Raw genomic sequence first — 19,595 nt, 5'->3', positions numbered from 1 at the left:
TGGTGTCAACCTTGTAAGTTGTGGAAGGATAAGAGCAACAACACTTCCATATTTATAGTTGTGAGTGGTAGGCTTCCTTGTTGCCATAATTTTGCTTTCATTTTTTCTTGCCAACCTAAATTCCTTCTCCAATGAATCAGGTTTCGTAATGATGAAATTCATGTTGGTTGCTATCCTTTAAACTCCCTATGAAGACATCAATCATATTCTCCTCTCGAATATCATTTACCCTTATATTCAATTTTTGAAAGCCTCAATGTTCTCTTCCATCGAATGCTTTTGTTTGAGATTTATCAATTGGCTAAATAAGGTGTTTCTCTTTGTATCCTTATAATGTGCTATCATTTCTTTCGTAAAAATTGACCAAGTGACAAGTGGTTTGCGAGAACAAAGCCATCGATGTCATACAAACTGATTGGGTTCTAAATATAAAGTTGTAATGTGTAGATTTTGTGTGTGTTGCACATTATGAAGATCAAAATATTGCTCCATTTATAGTATCGATGTTACGGGATCCTTGCTATCAAACTTCCTCATATCGATATTTGGAATATGGTGGGTCTTCAATCCAACGTTAGAGTCTACGAAATCATGATTAACATTTCTTTTATTCTCATCATGAGTTTCCTCTACGACCTTTTCACCATTAGGAAAAATTTCTTGTAGAAAACTTTTGAAACCTTCCATGTCTTTCTTCAAACCATCCATCATAGTTTCTGTTACTTTTTGTGAGAGCGAAATATGTTGTACTTGGTCTCGTAATTTTCATATATCATTCTTCCTCTTCTTCATGTGTCATAATAGAGCTTTTAGGTTGTTTACTAGGTGTTTCCATTTTCTTTCTTCAGAGCATCAATTAATGATAATTATGCTTCACTATGCCCTTAGAATAACTTCAAACTATTTTTTCAAACAAAACTTATGTAAATTTTAAAAACTACACACTTTTTTTCTTACTTTATATGAGCTATATATTGAATCTGTTGTATCTTTGTAATTTAGGATCTACAAGGTTTGAAATTGTTTCTTGTGGTAGCTCTCTGAGTCCTCTTTCCAACCCCACACATCTGATCAATATTGGATTATTCGGAAATATTAATGCCAACTCTCCCACGATGACCAGATTATGGACTGGTTTAGTAGATAAAAGTTGTACGGGATGCCAAGTATCATTATTTCAACCTTCAACCCTAAAATTGCTACACAAAAGACTAAAGTTTGTGTACTTTCAATCAATTTTTATAAAATTCAAATATGATGCCTGAAACGAAAGTTATGATGAGTTCCCTTAGGTCACCTGTTTGAGATAGAATTGTTGAGACTAATAAAAACCCCAACGTCCTCATAGCATATCTCTAAGCATATAGCACACCAAGATTTGCAATTTTTACACAAATTTCTTTGCAATTTAGGCTCCATGTGGTAGTTGTTTTAGCTTTTGAAGCCTCGTAGCAAAAAAGATATGACTATTTTCCCTAGGTCACTTGTTTGAGACAGAATTATAGAGACTGCAAAAACCTTAACTACCTCAGAGAATATCTCCAAAAATATAACGAACCAAGATCTAAAATATTTACACAAAGTTCTCTGAGATTTCAGATCCATGTGGTAAAAAATTCAACTTCTGGAGCCTCGTATAAAAAATTTATAGCAAAAATGCCAAGATGACATGTTTGAAGAAGCAAAACCCTAGAATCCAAAGCTCTGATACCAAATGTTAAGCAACCAAATCACAAAATAGAAGAATATATAGATCAATCAATTCAGAATTAGCCTCTTCGAGGGTCAACCTCCTTTACATTAATGATACAAATGACAAAAATATTTTCTATATATAAGAGCCTAAGGGGTCACAATATAATCAGAGTCAACCTAACAATAATAATGTAAGGGAAAAACAATAACAATAGTGGGCTTTTATGGGGCACAATAATAATAATATGGGGATTACATGAGCACAACAATAACAATAAGGGTGCTACACTCGCAAAAAAAATGAGGGAATACACTAGTATTATAGGGACCCAACACTAAGTTCCAATCAAAGAAAAGATGTTGCAATATATGAGGACCATGATAACAAAAATGATTTTGAAATTATTATGCAACAAACTCAATTAACCATAAAAATATTGTTATTTGTTCTACAATTTGATATATCTTCAAAAAATAATTTTGATATCCATTCAATCTACACAATACAACTTAGTCCAATGTGCATCTCTATTTCATTACCCATTTTGGAAACTAATTTCTTTTCTCGGGGCTATTGGCCATAAATGTTTTACACCTTCAATTGTTATGTTTTGTTATGCTTCTATATATTTGGAATTCAGTGGCTCTCTATAGATAAAGCACCCAATCTTATGCATTTATATATTTGGAAGTTGGTGGAACTTTGTAGATAAATCACCCAGTCCTCTTCAGACTAATAGTGGTGTAGAGTATTCAATGTTATTCATTTTTATAATGAAAATCTTATCAATCACTTAAAATGAATGTAATCATGTATATTTCTATGTGTAGGTATTTATCAAAATCAAATATGAGTTTTACTTCCAATTGATTTAAAAGGTTTTAAAAACAATAATGTTTCTTTTCAATTTAGTGCTTTTTATTTTTAATTTACCTTTTTCAATAAGCTTCCATCATAGGAAAAACTAGTATGTAAAGTTTGAGTAAAAGACTAGTTATTGGTTGTCCATGTGGTCTTCGATAGACGATGATCGGGTGCTCTGTTAAGGCACTCCTTGATGTGTAGTCACTAGTTGAATTCCCCGTGCTGATTGAGATGATATATTGGACATGATGAAGATGTAGTCCCAGCAATATTACAAAAAACGAGACTAGTTATTGGTTTGATTAGTTATGTAGTACATTGTTCCTAAATAATGTACTTTAATATAAACATGTATGGGCCATATTTAGCCAGATTTCCTGTTAGCCAACATACTTCAAAGGTATATATGTATTTTGCAGGTGAGTTGAGTTATTAAAATTAGATTATCTTGACTGTGGAATGAAGCTGAGAATATTTAGACATGGTTTAGACTTTCTCAGTCTCATTATTATAATTAGATTCTCTTGACTGTGGAATGAAACTGAGAATATTTGGACATGGTTTAGACTTTCTCAGTCTCTTATCAAACATGCTTCATGGTATTTGGCTTCTATATCTTGCATTTGCTTCACTCATTAGCATGAATTTATTGTTTCATGGCTTCCCCTGTTACTATTATGGTTGTTCATTGAAAATTCCCTAAACCAATTTGATGGTTCTTGTGCTAGAGGCAGCTAACAGACTACAAGCTTCTACAAAATGATTAATGGTTTCATTTCCTCTTAAATTATTTCCCAATACAGACAAATATTATGCCTAGCTTCTTATTGGCAGTGTTTGCATTTATATTAAATTTTTCTTTCTATTCAATTATTATTCTCATCATCTAAGAAGTGCAAGGGCTTTGTGTAGAACATGTTCTATAATTGAATTTACGTAATGGATGCCAACAAGCATGAATTTTGAGGACCCTATGCTTCTTCAAACATGTCATCTTGGCATAGGGTCCTCAAAATTCATGCTTGTTGGCATCCATTACATGAGATTACTGTCAAATATCATTTATTCACTTGTTCTACTTAATCAAATTTATTTTTCCTTCCCGTGAGTTTAATATTCAAACAATTTATTCTACGCTAATTGTCCTAGCTCCTACTTGAACACAATCATCAAAGAGAAATAAAAAATAGTTTATGGATAGAAAACATGAAACTTGATGAATCACAATCAATGTTTGGCATTACTCTCACTTGATAGTGAGTTATTCCCTAAATTTTAGTGCACTACTACATGAAGGGGTGTTTTAAAATGTTTATTTAAGACAAAAGTTCATTTTTTGTCTTAAACACCTATGCTAATTATTTGATTGTGTTAAATTAAGAAAAAAAGGAAAAACAACCTCAAATCGTTAACTATTTGATTATCTTAAACTAAGACAAAAAGAAAAAAGCATCTCAAATCCTGTAATTGTCTTAAATTAAGACAAACGACAAAAAAAATAAAAAATAAAATTACTTCATATCGTGATCTCTTCATTCCTCTACAACAAAATAATATCGATGGTAGCTGGCGGTAGTCACCACAGGTGCTGACTTCCTTCAACCCATGAATCATTAAGCAATTGACAACAAATGGGCATCAACAAGGTTTTAAGAGATTCTTGCTAAATCCAAACCCTGAAACTAGCCTTTCAAGGATATGCTCCTCTTTGCATATACTTTGTTTGCTATTACCAGATGTCCTCTTTGCATTTGCTCTGTTTTCTATTACCAAAAGTTGAGGTAGAGACCAGGCATGGAGACTTCCAAGTGCCCAAGGGATGATGATGATATCTCAGAACGATAGCTTGAGAGCTCCAACAACAAATAAAATTTGAATCAAGAGAGGAAGGCTAGAGAAAACAACCAATTGTTTAAGAGTGGACAATAGAGAAATGCACAGTATGGAAAAGAGTGATTCATATGATGAGCATGAGGAGAATAAGAGTAAAGTCCCTAGTAACACTACAATAAAGAGGTGAGCCTAAAAGGTGGAGATGGAGAAGGACAAGGTCGAGCAGAAGAGGTTAGAGAGGCTTATGTTTGGTACCATCTATGACCAATAATTAACCATGGAGTTGGGGAATGAATTCGACCAACTTCAAGGTGAAAATACCCATGAGAATGACACAATCACATGGTTCATAGAAAAAACCTGAGGATCCCAAGTAGACACATACAAAAAACAAGATTAAAATTTACATAGTAAAGAGGGTTTTAAAAAATAACTGATATGGATTAACGAAGAAGTTGAGACAAAGGTAGATATTACTAAGGTAAACCATTTGAGAAAGTTAAAAAGTTAGGAATTAGATATTTTAATTTCAAGAATTGGTTATATCAATAGGTTAAGGTCACAACATGCCAAATTAAACCTCATAATTGTGTGTGCAAACTTGGATAGATATAAAAAATGAGGGTTTTGGTTTCGATTTTGATTTCGAAACAAAACTTGAAAATACGGGGTTTATGGTTAGCGAGGGTTTTGGTGGATCCGAGTATGATTTATTGAGGAGTAATGATGAGCTTGTTGTGAAAATAAAGAAACAATTGTTGTATGGTTAGATTGAGTATTCTATCTTAAGGGATGTAAATGCAGAGGACCCATCGAATGTGGTTATACAGTCCGTGGGGTTCCATCCAAATGGGCAGTTGTTTCTCATAGCTGGATTTGATAAGAGGTTGAAGTTTTTCCAAATTGTCAAGAGAAGGAACCCCAAAATCTAGAATGTGTTTATTAAGGATCTCTTGATTCGCAAGGCTTCATTTTTTCCTAACGGTTCAATCGCCATTTCCACAGGATGCGAGAAGCTCTTCTGCAATTTTGATGTGGTGAAAGGTGAATTAGACATGATTATTTGTTTGATTGATAGAGAGGAGAGGATTTTGGAGAGATTTGAGGTGTGAACAATTTCCATCACGATTGAATTCCTTGGGAATGATGACCATATAATGTTGGTTTCGAGAAAGACTAAATTGTTGATTGGGAACTTGAAAATGAATGGAACATCTCATGCACTTTCTTTTGTTGATGATGGAAGAGAGTTGTTGAGTTCGGGGGAGATGGACAGGTATATCACTAGGATTTGCGAATGAGGAAATGCATTCACAGAGGGGTTGATGAGGGTTGTGTTAAAATTTCTGCGTTGGTTGTTTCTCCCCATAATAATGTATTTGCCACTAGATCAGACAGTAATGTATTATCCTCTGTTTTGAGCCAAGGTTATTTTAAGTAATAGGTTAATATTTTTTTAAGATTAAAAACTTGAAAGTATTTCAAAACCACTAAACATTCATCTCATTCTAATAGGTTAATCAAAGCTATAGCTACATAGTTGTTTGGAAACTCCTTATGCAACAATTGTATTGTGTTGTGTTGATTCTGTTATATTTGTAGTGTAGCACTTTTATATATGAGAAACTGGTTTTTTACTTGATGGTTGGGCCATACGTGGTACCTTTCTTCTAACCATTGGAATCGTTCAATAATTTGTTTAAGTATGATTAAAAAAATAGTTATATAATTTAAGATACATTGAAGAGGTTATCAAACAATGGTTGTATGTTAGTCACAACTATGTAGACTTTGCTCATCGAATATGCTCTTTAAAATTCCATCATTCATTTGTCTTTCTCATTTCCACTCAAGCGATTATCTTACTTAAAAATTAATTATATAATAAAATGCATGGAAAGTCAAAAGTCAATAGTTGAGGTAATCTTTCATGAATAAATCCATGAAAAGGAATTCATTGCTTTTGAGTAAAATCACAATGAGTGGAGACTAAAAATATGTCGGACAATTAAGAAAGAAGTATTCAAGATGTTATTTTCATGAAGGAAATATCTTTCCATTGCCATAAAAAATGGATCTCTTATACATTGTGTTCCTTTGGAAACCATGAAAATAATCATAAATATCTAAATCAAATTGTAGTAGAAAAAATTGACCAAGCTTTGAAGTTGCACATTTTACTCTGCTCATTTGATCCCTATTCTTTGTTATTCATCAAAATCTAAAAACGAACCGAATTTGGAATACAAGGGTCCTTGGAAGTATTATAATTGTCTCAAAACATATGAAAGTTGAATGGTGAATTTCTAAATTGAAATCAACTAAGAGTAGAACTCCTTAGATTGAGAAGAAGGAAACAATGGATAGGGGTAGAACAACAATGATGAATTTTAGTTAAGGTACTTGATTTTCATAGGTGTTCTTGTGACTAAAGAAAATCCATCTATAGATAAGGAAGACTTAGTCATACCAAATAACTAGATCAAATAGTGTTTTTTCATTGTATTTTCGAGAATGGAAGGATGAAGAATGTTGTCTCCATATTAGTCATGTCTCTTAATCTTCTTGTGAGAATGTATGTACACCATTATAATCTTGGCTTGTGGAATAAGAATGGTCAACTCACATAGCTATAAAATATTTCCATTGTAAATTTTACCTTAGAACCCTTCATTGGTTTGGTCTAACCTCTTTCTTTGTTGGACCTATTAGCATGACCATCAAGCTTGTCCGTGTCATCATGCCTATGAGGGATTTGCATAATTTGTCCCTAATGATGCAAAATGCCATGATAGGTAAGCATTTAGCTTCAATTCAAACTCTCTTATTATCTGATGATTACTATAAATATAAGCTTAAAAATAGAATGACCATAAATGGATGTCGTCAACAACATCACCCACTTGACCTTTGATGTTCTCATAATGGGTTTAAGTGGACCCTTAAATGAACAAAGCTAAATTTCTAATGTAAGGCTTCACATTTACTATGAATTCTTCCTGCACTATTATATTTGAGACTTAAGATATTATTTCATAAATTTAATGTGCATAACAAAAGTATTTTTCCATATAAGGCACATACAATTTACAATCTCTACGATTTCTCGGAGACAAAGCTCTATCTTTTTTTGATGTTATATGGATGAGTGAGAAGTGAATGTTATTTGAATATGGTTTGACATCAACACAAAAAGCTACAACAAATTGAGAAAACATCAACCTAAAATTGTTTTGGGTCTTTACTAAAACTTACCCCAATTTTTGGGTATTTTGTCTGAGCCAAGCAGTCAAGAGTTTTATCTCCTCACAAGCTGGAATAGTTTTGAAAAGAAATTGAAGTAAAAGTGGCACAATAGGATTTTTCTTAGGCTTTGCATAAGAAGATATGTATATAGCATGTTGTGGTGTTTTTCTGAAACAATATAAGTTTCCTGATTCTCATCTTTTGGCAAACGTGCAGGTAGTGTGGTTTGGAAAGTTGAGAGTCACATTCAATAGTTCTCTGAAGATATTTATTCATATAGAATTTTTGTTTGATTGTTTAATATATAAGATTAATTGCCATGTGATTAATTTAGCTTTCTCATTAGTGTTTATGTTCATCTTTGTGGTTGTGTCTTGCTAATAATATTGGTTGATCTTGTAGATATTATCCTGAGAATTTTGTGCTAGACTACATGAGGAAGTTGTCCCCTTGAAGAATCTCCTTTTGATGGTATTTTTTTTTCTCATTGCTTTATTCTACATTTCAATATTTTGATCTTCCTAATCTAAACTCTATACTGTTTTATTTCTTTTTGTTGTACAAATAGCTTTAGTTTGCAGCTAAATGCTTAGTTTTGCTTTTACTTTCAGCATTGATTTAGGAGCCGTTTTTGCACTCCCATGTTGTATATACACTGAAATGTACCAACTAGCCCATTTGACTTACCTTTTTGGTCACTAGTTTAAAATTAATAAAATTATCTTATTAGGCTTGGTTACTCATTTGCTCTTTTTGAATGGTTTATTAGGATTTCAACATAAATGTGATGTTCTCCTAGATTTATTGGTACTCTCATATTTATTCTAAATACATTGAGAGGATGGGAGCTTTTTCAGTCACTATCTTAATGTTGATGTGTTTCCATGTCGGAGATCAAATAGATTGATTCTACAACAACAAGCTTTTAGTCAAATTTAATTTGCAAAACTTCTTGACCCAAAGCATTTTACCTAATAAGAAAATATAAATATAGGTCATATGTCAAAAATATCATTATTTTCCCTCACATCTCTCCATTACTTCCATTTATCATTGTTTTTTTATTATTCGTCCACTTCATATTCCTCATCACACTTCTTTCTCCATACATAACTATTTATTACATTTCATAGATAACCACTTATATATATATATATCTATATATATATATATATATATATTAAAAATAGTTTTCCATACATAATTATTTATTATATTTCATAAGTAACCACTTATATATATATATATATATATATATATATATATATATATATGATTAAAAAGAATTAAAACTCTTTTCTATTTATAACTTTTTAAATAAAGAATACAACACTAATTTTCATTCAAAAAAATATTTGAATATGGAACTTTCTCCCTTTAATACTTACATTTTGTTATGAAACTAGCTCACAAAAAGATAGAAAAAAGAGATCAACACCTTAGAATTCAGCCTCTTCGAGGGGGCAACCTCCTTTACATTACACAAATGAACAATTCTTGGATGATACAATTGAAAAGACCTCCTTTCTATATATAGGAGTCATAGGGGTCATAATATAATCAGAGCCGACATAACAATAATAATGTAAGGGCACAATAATAACAATAGTGGGCTTTTATGGGGCACAATAGTAACAATATGGGCACTACATGGGTACATCAATATAATAAGGGGGTTGTACTAATAACAATAAGGTGTTACACTAGTAGTATAGGGGCCTAACATGCCCCTCTCCTTCAAAAAGTATTGTCGTCAACTCTTGAGTAGTTCTTGATGATCCTGTATAAAATTCTTGTCCTCCCATGTGGAATCTTTAGCGGGTAAGTTCTTCCACTTGATGAGATACTCTGAAATTGATCGATTTCGTAGCTGTCGAGTTCTTGTTTCTGTGACTGCTCCAGGTTCCAATATGATTTTTCCTTCCTCTTCAATTTCTGGCAATATTGTTTGAATTGGGATCTTTTGCAACTTTTGAATAAGTGGCCATACTTCTTTGTCCTTCTTCCATTTATCCCTTGCTTTGTTTATCCAATCTAGTTGGATAATAGAAATAGCACAAAACAATGCTTCCACATCCTCATCCTTTCTTGAGAGTGCATCTGCAACCAAATTTTGCTTCCATTTTCTATAGATGATGTCAAAGTCATAACCCAACATATTTGTGACACATTTTTTATGTTTCTAAAGATAATAATTGTTTTAAAAAGTATTTAAGACTATCATGATCCATTTTTACATTGAAGTGTCTTCCCATTCGGTAAGGTCACCATTTCTTAAGTGCATGTAGTATTGCCAACATTTCCTTCTCATAAATAGCTTGCTTGAGATGTAGCAGTAAAAATACCCAATCACCTACATCAAAACATTTTTCACTATGATGTTGATCTACTTGTTGTTTCATTTGATTTTGCACCAAAGTGGCATTATCCTTTAAAAGTTGGAGAACTTATTGTTGATGCTCGATGTGATCTTTCACTGCTTGAACCTTTTTCTTCTTGATATGTCCTTCTATCTTTAGAGTTTGAGGAGTGGTAATTTCTTCCAATCCTTTACAAGATATGGTCGGATTCATTTCTTGATGCTTGATGTGATCTTTCACTTCTTGAACATTTTTCTTCTTGATATGTCTTTCTATCTTGATAGTTTGAGGAGTGGTAATTCTGACCAATGAATTACAAGATATGGTTGGATTCATTTCTTCTTTCTCGATGTAATCTTTCACTTCTTGCACCTTTTTCTTCTTGATATGTCCTTCTATCTTGAGAGTTTGAGGAGTGGTAATTCTTGCCAATGCTTTACAAGATATGGTATGATTCATTTCTTCTTTCTTTGTGGTTGGGTTCTAGTGTATATCCTCTTCTTTTGATGTTTCTTAATCATTTTCTTCCTCCTCTTCATACTCTATGTAAAATAATTTCTTCTCAGCACACTTATGACCTTTGGTGCATTTGCTATCACAATTGTAACAAAGCCCTTTTTCTCTTTTTTCTTCCAATTGTTGTGGTGTAACCCTTGTAGGTTGTGGAAGGCTAGGAGAAACAACATTTCCATCTTTATAGTTGTGAGGGGAAAACTTCCTTGTTGCCATAATTTTACTTTCCACTATGTAACAAATCCCTTTTACTCTTTCCAATTGTTGTGGTGTTGCTCTAAAGAAGGTGTTTCTCTTTGTATCCCCATAATGTGCTATCATTTCCTCCATGAAAATTGACCATGTAACAAGTTGTTTACGAGAACAAAGCCCTTTATACCATAAAAATTGATCCGGTTCTAAATATGAAGATGAAATACATACCTTTTGTAATAGTGGTACACCATGTAGATCAAAATATTGCTCCATTTGAAGTATCCAATTTACTAGATCCTTGCCATCAAACTTCCTCATATCGCCTTTTCTTGATTTTAGGAGCTCGATATTGAAATGACTATAACTCTGTAATTTCAGCTCTTCTAATTCTAAAATTGCGACCTGCAGTAGCCCTCCGTGTCCTCTTTCCAATGCCACAAATCTAATCCAAATTGGGTTCTCCAAGGAAGAGTTATGCCAAATCTCCCACAGTGACTTGATTATAGAGTAGTTTAGTAGAGCAAACTTGTACGATGTGCCACGTGTCACTGTTTCGACCTTTGACTATGAAAAATATATACAAGAAACTACAATCCGTCCTCTTTCTGTACCTTCTTATGAAATTTCAATCCGATGCTTAGAGAGAAAGTTATGATGATTTTCCCCAGGTCACCTGTTTGGAATGTAATTCGGGAGTCTGCAAAAAGACCAAATTCCTCAGATCATATCTCCACAAACATAGCGCAAAAAGCTCTGAAATTTGGACTCGATGTTTAGTGCGATTTTGTCTCAAATGGGTTTTATTTTTCGCTTCTGAAACGTCGCAGAAAAGAAGTTATAGCAAAAATTCCACGATGACCTATTTGGAGCAGTGAAACCCTAGGATCCCAAAGCTCTGATACCAAATGTTATGAAACCAGCTCACAAAAAGATAGAAAATAGAGATCAACGCCTTAGAATTCAGCCTCTTCATGGGGGCAACCTCCTTTACATTACACAAATGAACAATTCTTGGATGATATAAATGAAAAGGCCTCCTTTCTATATAGGAGTCTAAGGGGTCATAATATAATCAGAGCCGACATAACAATAATAATGTAAGGGCACAATAATAACAATAGTGGACTTCTATGGGGCACAAGAGTAACAATATGGGCACTACATGGGTACATCAATATAATAAGGGGGTTGTACTAATAACAATAAGGTGTTACACTAGTAGTATAGGGGCCTAACACATTTTCCATGTCTTGAGTGTTTATAAAATAAAATGTATTGACAATATGTATTTTTACTATTGGGAAAACGTAAATGCCTTTCACAATAATATCAAACCACTAAAGTTGGTAACTCCACAACGAAGGAACTTTCCTACTATGCCTCTTCCAAATCTGTTAAAAGCCTAATTGCCAAAACATTTGAATATCATCGAAATTCGGTCAGAATGAAAGGCATGAAAAAGCGTTGAGGCAATCAAAATGCGTGATCTCAACAACTCCAGTCAAAACTAAATTTTACCCAGAAAGAAAAGAGAATAATTGAATAAAATGCATTTCCTGGTTCATACATTTATTCAACTTAATATCCATTACCATGGTTGAATTTTTTATCATGGATTTGATGACTGTTAGTTGCATGCTTGAGCTTGGAGAAGCTACAAACTCTAATCAAATCTACAATGAAGGTACAATACTCATCACTTAGAATTATGAAATGTCGACTGGTGATAGGGTAGACAAGAGTATAAGGAGTCGCCATAGGCGACCAAAATGTCAGTCAATCCACAACTTGGGCAACTCCAACTGCAGTTATTTACAAGCTCTAGGAATCTTCGATACCATAGATTCATCACAAAACGTCATTAGTTCCGCACATTGAAACGTACTATCTACATTATCTATTTTACTTACAACATAAGAACATACTCCCTCGCCATTCTCCACATGAATAAGCCCGTCTCTATCATTGGATTTGATCGGTATGAGGTGTAATTAAGAGTGATTGAATGGCAATTTCCTTCATATTCATCACCAGCTGGAACAACTAGTTTTTCTCTTTCAACGCGATCAGCCTTTGTTCGTTCTTCCATCGACTTCTAAGAAGCAGACTTTCTATAGATTCGACATAACACCATATCCACCTTCTTCTGCACATGCCAACTTAACAATCGTTCAGTGGATTTGTAAAGTTAAGCACTTCATTTATTTGGGTGGCTGATATTTTTGTAGGTTAGAAATTGTAATTACTCGTGCATGTGGAGTTGGCTAAATATAGAGAGTGAGTTAAAACTGAGTGAGTGAGGGTTGAGTGTTTGAGTGTTTTATTGATCACACAAAACAAAACATGATGTTTACAATGAACCTGGTTAATGCTATTTAACCTTTTTCAACTAGAGACTTGCCTAAAATATCTTGACATGCACCCACATGCAACCACACACTAAAAGTCATCTATCGTTTATCTTGACCTGACTCAACACTCAAATACTCAATCATTCAGTTAGCCAACTCCACATGCGGGAGTAATTACAATTTCTAACACTCCCCCTTAATTACGATCGTATGACTCAACATAACTCAAACATGACTCAACTATGCCAGCTAGGCTTACAATAGAAATTGGCTCAATTATCACTCAAACATGTCTGTTGGTCTATGTCTCAGCTAGGCTTACAATGACTCAAGGCTTTCACAATTTTGCATTTTCTTTTTGTCTTCTTCCAAATTTTAAATCCTTGAAATTGCTTCATTTTCTATTGCGCTTTCTTATTGTAGTCTCCATATTCCCTTACATGTTGTTGCTACCATTTTTCTTTGACTTTTCTTGAATTTCTATTACATCTTCCTCGTCAAACATTTGTTCAACCATGGACTGTTGCCATAACATTGCATCTTCAAAAAGGTTTTCAATGCATTCATTTTTGTCTTTCATATCATTCTTTTCACTTTCATCATCAGTTACTGTTGTTTTTCCCTGTAATCTGCAGACTCAAGGTCAATATTCACTATTTCATTCAATTCTTTTATTCCAGCTACTTCTTTAAGATTCACATCAATTTGTTCTATTGGTTTCTGAATCCATTCTTCAATGAAATTCAAATCTGCATCAAATTTATTAACAACCTCGCTTTCAACTTCTGTTCCCATGCTATTTTGAACACCTACATATTCAAAAGCAATGTTAAAAACATCTTTCATATGACTCTCTTCAATGAGAGATTCCTGCTCTACATCTGTCTTCTTTTCAACTGCATGGAAGTTGTCTTCCACTGTTATGCTATTAGTGGATATTCTCATCAAAAAATCTTCAATCACTTTATCCTCTTCTTGATCATCAGTTGTTGCTAGATCATGTACTGCTTCATGAGCAATTCCAACTACTTCATATCTTGCTGCTATAGTGGCAGCTTCAACATTCAATGTTTCATCAAACATTGCACTTATCATATTTCCATAATCAATCTCTGTTTCAAAAACGAAACCATACATAACATCATAATGTTCATCTACACTATGGTGGGATATCCAAGCATGCATGTGCTCATTGTCAATTTCATTGACAAATTCAACTTCACAAAATCCATCAGCTGCAATTGGATTGATGAATTCACATATAACTTTGTAGTCATCATCCACATGTGTCTCATCACAGTGGGATTCATAATCATCTACATCATCCACGTTACAATGGATTCTTTGAGAATTTATGTGCTCTTGCTCTGCTTCACACACAGAGGCTGCTAGTTCTCTCTCTGCAATCTTTGTTGCATCTTCTTCATCCATATGCATGCTTTCATAATGGGTTTCAATTGTGTGGTCTTGACAACCATCATCCACTTTTGAGTGAGATTTTCCAAACTCTGTTTTCGTCTCAGAGTCTTGCTCATATACTCTAAGATCTGTGGCTGACTTCTTTGCTTGTGACATAACCTGATGTTCCATGTCACCCCCCCTTGCACCAAACTTTGCGAACTTCCATGCTTCCTTGGAAGTTGTCGCTTTTGCTACCTTGCACAAACACTTCTCATCCAATGCTTGTTTTATAAAATTCAATGCTAAAAGGTCACATACTGCATCATATGGGTTGTTAGACCCATATTCAATTAACTCTTTAGCTCTAAGAAAAGTTAACATCTTGATAACCCAATGATCAAAATATTTCCCTGTAAACATAGGAGGTGCTAACAAATCAAAGCTACACCAATCACCCTCGATTTCTTCTTTGTCTTCTGAGTTCCTCGGCAACCTCTCTAACCATGGCAACAATCTCTACCTCTTCTTTTCAATTTCTTTTCTTCATATGCTTCAGTCGCGCTTTGTGGTCATTCTTCTGTTTTATAGAAAATTGGCAGTTGTGACCTCTCTCCATGGCACGCTCACGACAGTGGTTGACCGCAGCTATGGCTGCTCAGGCCTCCTCCAGCAGATAATAAACAACTAATTTTCTCTTGCTTCACCTCTCCGTTTTTGAAATTTTGACTTTTTCAAATTTGGGTTTTTTCTCCACCTCAACTCTGATACCAATTTGTTAGAAAAACAAAAGAGACAAAACATGAATTCACACACCTTCTTCAGCCGATGCCAACTTAACAATCGTTTAGTAAATTTGTAAAGCTAAGCGCTTCATTTCTTTGGGGGGTTGATATTTTTGTATGTATTGTACCCATCTATAAGTTAAAAAAATATTAGATCACGTTGGGCGGGGATGAGCTCGAATCTTGCATCCTATACTTGTTCATGATCCATTCCGTCCTTTGCCCAAGGGGGACTCTTCCTTTGTAAAACACGAGAATTTTCTTGACACCGATGCACTGAAGCAAGTCGTTACGAACCGCTCTGTCTGAACCGGTGGCTTTCCAGTAACCCGACTTCGCCAATCTGTTTGGCCGTGGGAATTTCTTAGTACCTCTTGACTTCGCCAATCTGTTTGGCCGTGGGAATTTCTTAGTATCTCTTGGAACGAAGAAGAACCATTGGCTGTCCCGAGCATCACTGGCCAAACCTGCAACATAATTATACATCAATTTTATGGGAAAACACATTTTCAAATTGAAGCTAAGGGAACAAGCACAGACTGATCTCCCTGGTTACTCCCCGGGATCATAGCATATCAAATTCAAACCCGGAAGAAGTTAAACATACCTGGTAACTGCCATGGATCATATTGATACAAGTCCAAGGTTCGTATGATTATATCGAAATGCAGCTGATGGCCACCTTCCACAGGTTTATTGAGATAGAAGCTCACAGTTCCTCTTCTGTGGGATAAAATCTGAAGCCTGGAATGACCATCGATCGCCCTGCACCGCTCCATCGTTGTACATTTCTTCCATATGCTCTGCTTGGAAAAACGGGTTATACAAATTGCCTCCACGTGTTCTATATATACACGCGCAAATTTGACTGAGGGAAGTGCCGCGCGTTAATGTGTCAGAAAAATGAGTTAAACGCAGTGACAAGGACATGGGAATGAGATTTCAACGGAAAATGTAAGAATTTGACATAAATTTCCACGCGCATAGGGAATCAGTAAATGCAATGAATAAATAAAAAATAATTCCTCCCTTGAAAATCTTTTGTTTCCGAACTTTTCCTCCGCGTAGTGGTAGTGGTGGACAATGTAAAGTTTGTTAGTCATAAAGTGAGCGAAATTTCAATGAAGTTTCATAACTTCTCGACGATATTATGATAAAAGACCGATAATAATAATTTAATATTTATTATTATATATTGACGTTGAAGTGCCTGAAAAAATAGAAATGTTTACAAATATACATTTGATTTATTATGTCACCGCATATGTAAGAGTGACATATGTCACTGGATACATAGCAGTCACATATATATTCGGTTCACTCTTATTAGTTTTGTCCCTGTTTTAAGTTTAAATATTTGGTGGAGTTCCCATAGCTAACTTTGGTTTTTTTATATTTCAAAGTCGACATCATTCATTTTTGTACATATTTGGTGGAGTTTCTTTTGGTTTTCTAGTATTTCAAAGTTTACATCATTCAAAATTGATGAGGTCAGGAGCACTGCAGCATCAGGGTTCTCAAGCTAGATGTGGCGGTTTTCTTCTATAGATCGCTGCATTGGAGCGAGTTATTATTGTGTTAATATGGTGTTGGTATGATTCGTAATTATCTGCTCTACCCTTTTGTGTTGGTAGTGATGGAGGTATTTATTTATTCTATATTATGTTTAAGACGTAGTTTAATTTATAGATGAAATGGTTTTTACACTATTTTTTCTGAATAATTTTAATTAAAATTCAGTAGAGATTTTTAAAAATTTGAGTTTAATTTATTTAATTGTAGAATTTGAGTGTCATAAAAGTTTTTCAGAGCGTTAAATCCATTTATGCATTCAAAATTATATTTTAATCAACAACAAAACATATTCCTACTTAAAATTGTATTGTTCCTCTAATTCCGATGAAAAAAATTATTTCATCTATAAATTTAACTATACCTCTAATAACTTATGGATTTGAAATTCATTAATATCATATTGAGCTCCGCTAGTAATTGCTGATAATTGCATTTCCCAAGATAGTATAAACAATTCCTAGTGTTTGTGAAATCTAGAAATTTCTTCATCATCACTCCTACTTTCTCTATCCTCCTATCCTATTTTACCACTACTACATCTTTCCGTTGGTATCTAAAAGGCCCCTCTTTGAAAAGAACAACCCCACCCTAGTTAGCTAGGTCCGTCTATTTCCCTTCACAAAATTCATAGTCCCTCTATTTGCCTTCACAAAATTCATATTAGTCATAGTGTTTGTTGGACGATGCCATTAACTGTGACTTTACGTTGTGTACATACTAATACATTGTATGCTTGAACTCTATTTCTCATTTTTAGTATTGAAAAGTTTATTTGAAATTATGTTTATATATTTTTTCATTATTCAATGTTTGCATGTTTTGAATGAGAAGATATGGCCTCATTTTTACAATTTTCTTTTTATGGCAGTGTAGGTATGAGCACATTCGCGGATTCGGTAGCGGTCAGATCCATATTTTCATCGGTCTACATTTGTCATAACGTTTGCTGGATGGCTTTTGCACTTCCCAGCGGTGTTCTATCCCTGCGGAGGACTCTCGCTTCGGCGATTTATGTGACGGCTATGCCGTAAAAATCAGCTGGTTTCGGTCGTATTCTGACTGGCTTTGGCCATATTGTAATCTGAGGGCTTCGGCCGTATTCTGACTAGCTTCGGCCATATTGTAATCTGAGGGCTTCGGCCATATGATATGGATTTCTCCTTAAAAAAAAAAAAACGTTTGCTGAACGACTCCTTTAACTGTAAGTTTACGGTGTGCGTATGTACTCTTTTAAATGTTGCTTATTCGCCCAATCATCGAAGATTTTCAATCTTTATCTCGTAAATTTCATTTTTTATTATGATGAAACATGGGATGTTAGAGAATGCCTGCTTATTTTATTCTTTTGTTATGAGCTGTTTCAATGCTGATTGACATTGCTCTAAATGTGATCTGTTCCCACCAGGGAGGCGATTTCTTCTTGTCAAAGATATGCTGTGTGTTCAGTTCTTTCTCTTAAATCTTGTACGAATTTCTACCCTTGTCTTGCTAGTTAGCATCACCAGAGCGTAATTCTTCTGCATTCTCGCAATCTGTCTCCGAAATGATCGCAGAAATATGTTCGAATATCACGAAATTTTTGGCTCGGCTTCAATACTCTCGTGTCCTGTGTCTACTGGGAGTTTTTCGCGGTCACAGGCCAGGGGTCTCGGCTGACTGCCACGTATCGGTAGCCTTCAGGTCATTAACAAGGCTCTCTTTTTTTTCTGTCTCCAGGCTTTGACTCGCTGAATGGTTAGTTCATAGAAAACTTGTCAATTTTAAGTATAAAATTTGACGTTATTAATGAATTCATTAAGAAGGTGAAACACTTGAACAAATGAAAATAACTTTAAAATTAATTTTGGGATATAAAAATAAAAATAACTTTAAAATTAATTTTGGAATATAAAACTATAAATATTTTTCTAAATGAAGATTAATATTTATTATTTTTAAATGAAAATCAGTTATCTGATTATAAATAAAAATAAGCTTGAAATAAATTAAATTGATAAAAATGGTAATAAAAATCACTTAACCTAATTTTATGATAGTGCTTTTTGGTTTTTATGGTTATATATATATATATATTATTTTTTTTTGTAAATAAGATATTATGTATTACTGAAAAAAAATCTGAAAATTACAAAGTTTGGGTTGTGTGGGGAGAGAGCCCGACACAAGGATCAACAAAAAACCCTAAAATAGTCTTAGTAGCAGCCATGGCAAAAATGGGGTCTGAGTTCTTCAATGGAAAGAGAGGAAAACCCTTTTTACAACATCCTAAAAAAGGAGAGTATTACTTATAACCAAAGCGGCGTAGATTAGGCCTGAGTCTATTATTTCCGAGACTAAGAAGTCCGCTACAGTCAGGCCTCCACAGAGGAAAAGAGACAAAAGAGAGTTGGCTGAAGTCATTCTAGGTTGGTGGTCACTAGATCATCGTCTAGGCTAATGGGGGTCCCTTGAGTGCTCCCCTCTTGCTGCACAATAGAGTTCCAATGACTGGTGGAGGCACCTGCAGGCTCCTTCTTAACACTTCGGGAGCCTTCAATAGCAGAATGGACATTCGTCGTCGACTTCCTCCTGATGACCATATATTGCAGTGAATCGCGAGTTATGAACCAACAATGGTGGATGGTTTCAACATAGATTACAAACTTCTCAATAAGAATGTCAATCTTTGTTTCAAGAACCTTGGTGCGCTCCTCCTGCTCCTGCGTTGCAAGCCCCATGATCGTTTTCATCTCGCACCATGTTTTTATGGTTCACGCATAGAGGTTCTCGTGCACTCTCG

The 19,595-nt window shown here is 34.3% G+C and overlaps 1 pseudogene; it reads right to left on the bottom strand.

The window, feature by feature from the left end:
• Positions 1 to 15,391: 15,391 nt before the first annotated feature.
• Positions 15,392 to 15,998, bottom strand: LOC149217894 (NAC domain-containing protein 22 pseudogene; annotated as a pseudogene).
• Between the last annotated feature and the right edge of the window lie 3,597 nt (positions 15,999 to 19,595).

Source organism: Pinus tabuliformis, chromosome 1_1 (genome assembly GCF_031772625.1).
Source record: "Pinus tabuliformis cultivar Carrire ecotype Pingquan chromosome 1_1, CPIR1, whole genome shotgun sequence".
NCBI classification, from domain to species: domain Eukaryota; kingdom Viridiplantae; phylum Streptophyta; class Pinopsida; order Pinales; family Pinaceae; genus Pinus; species Pinus tabuliformis.
This window is presented reverse-complemented; position numbering and strand designations above follow the sequence as displayed.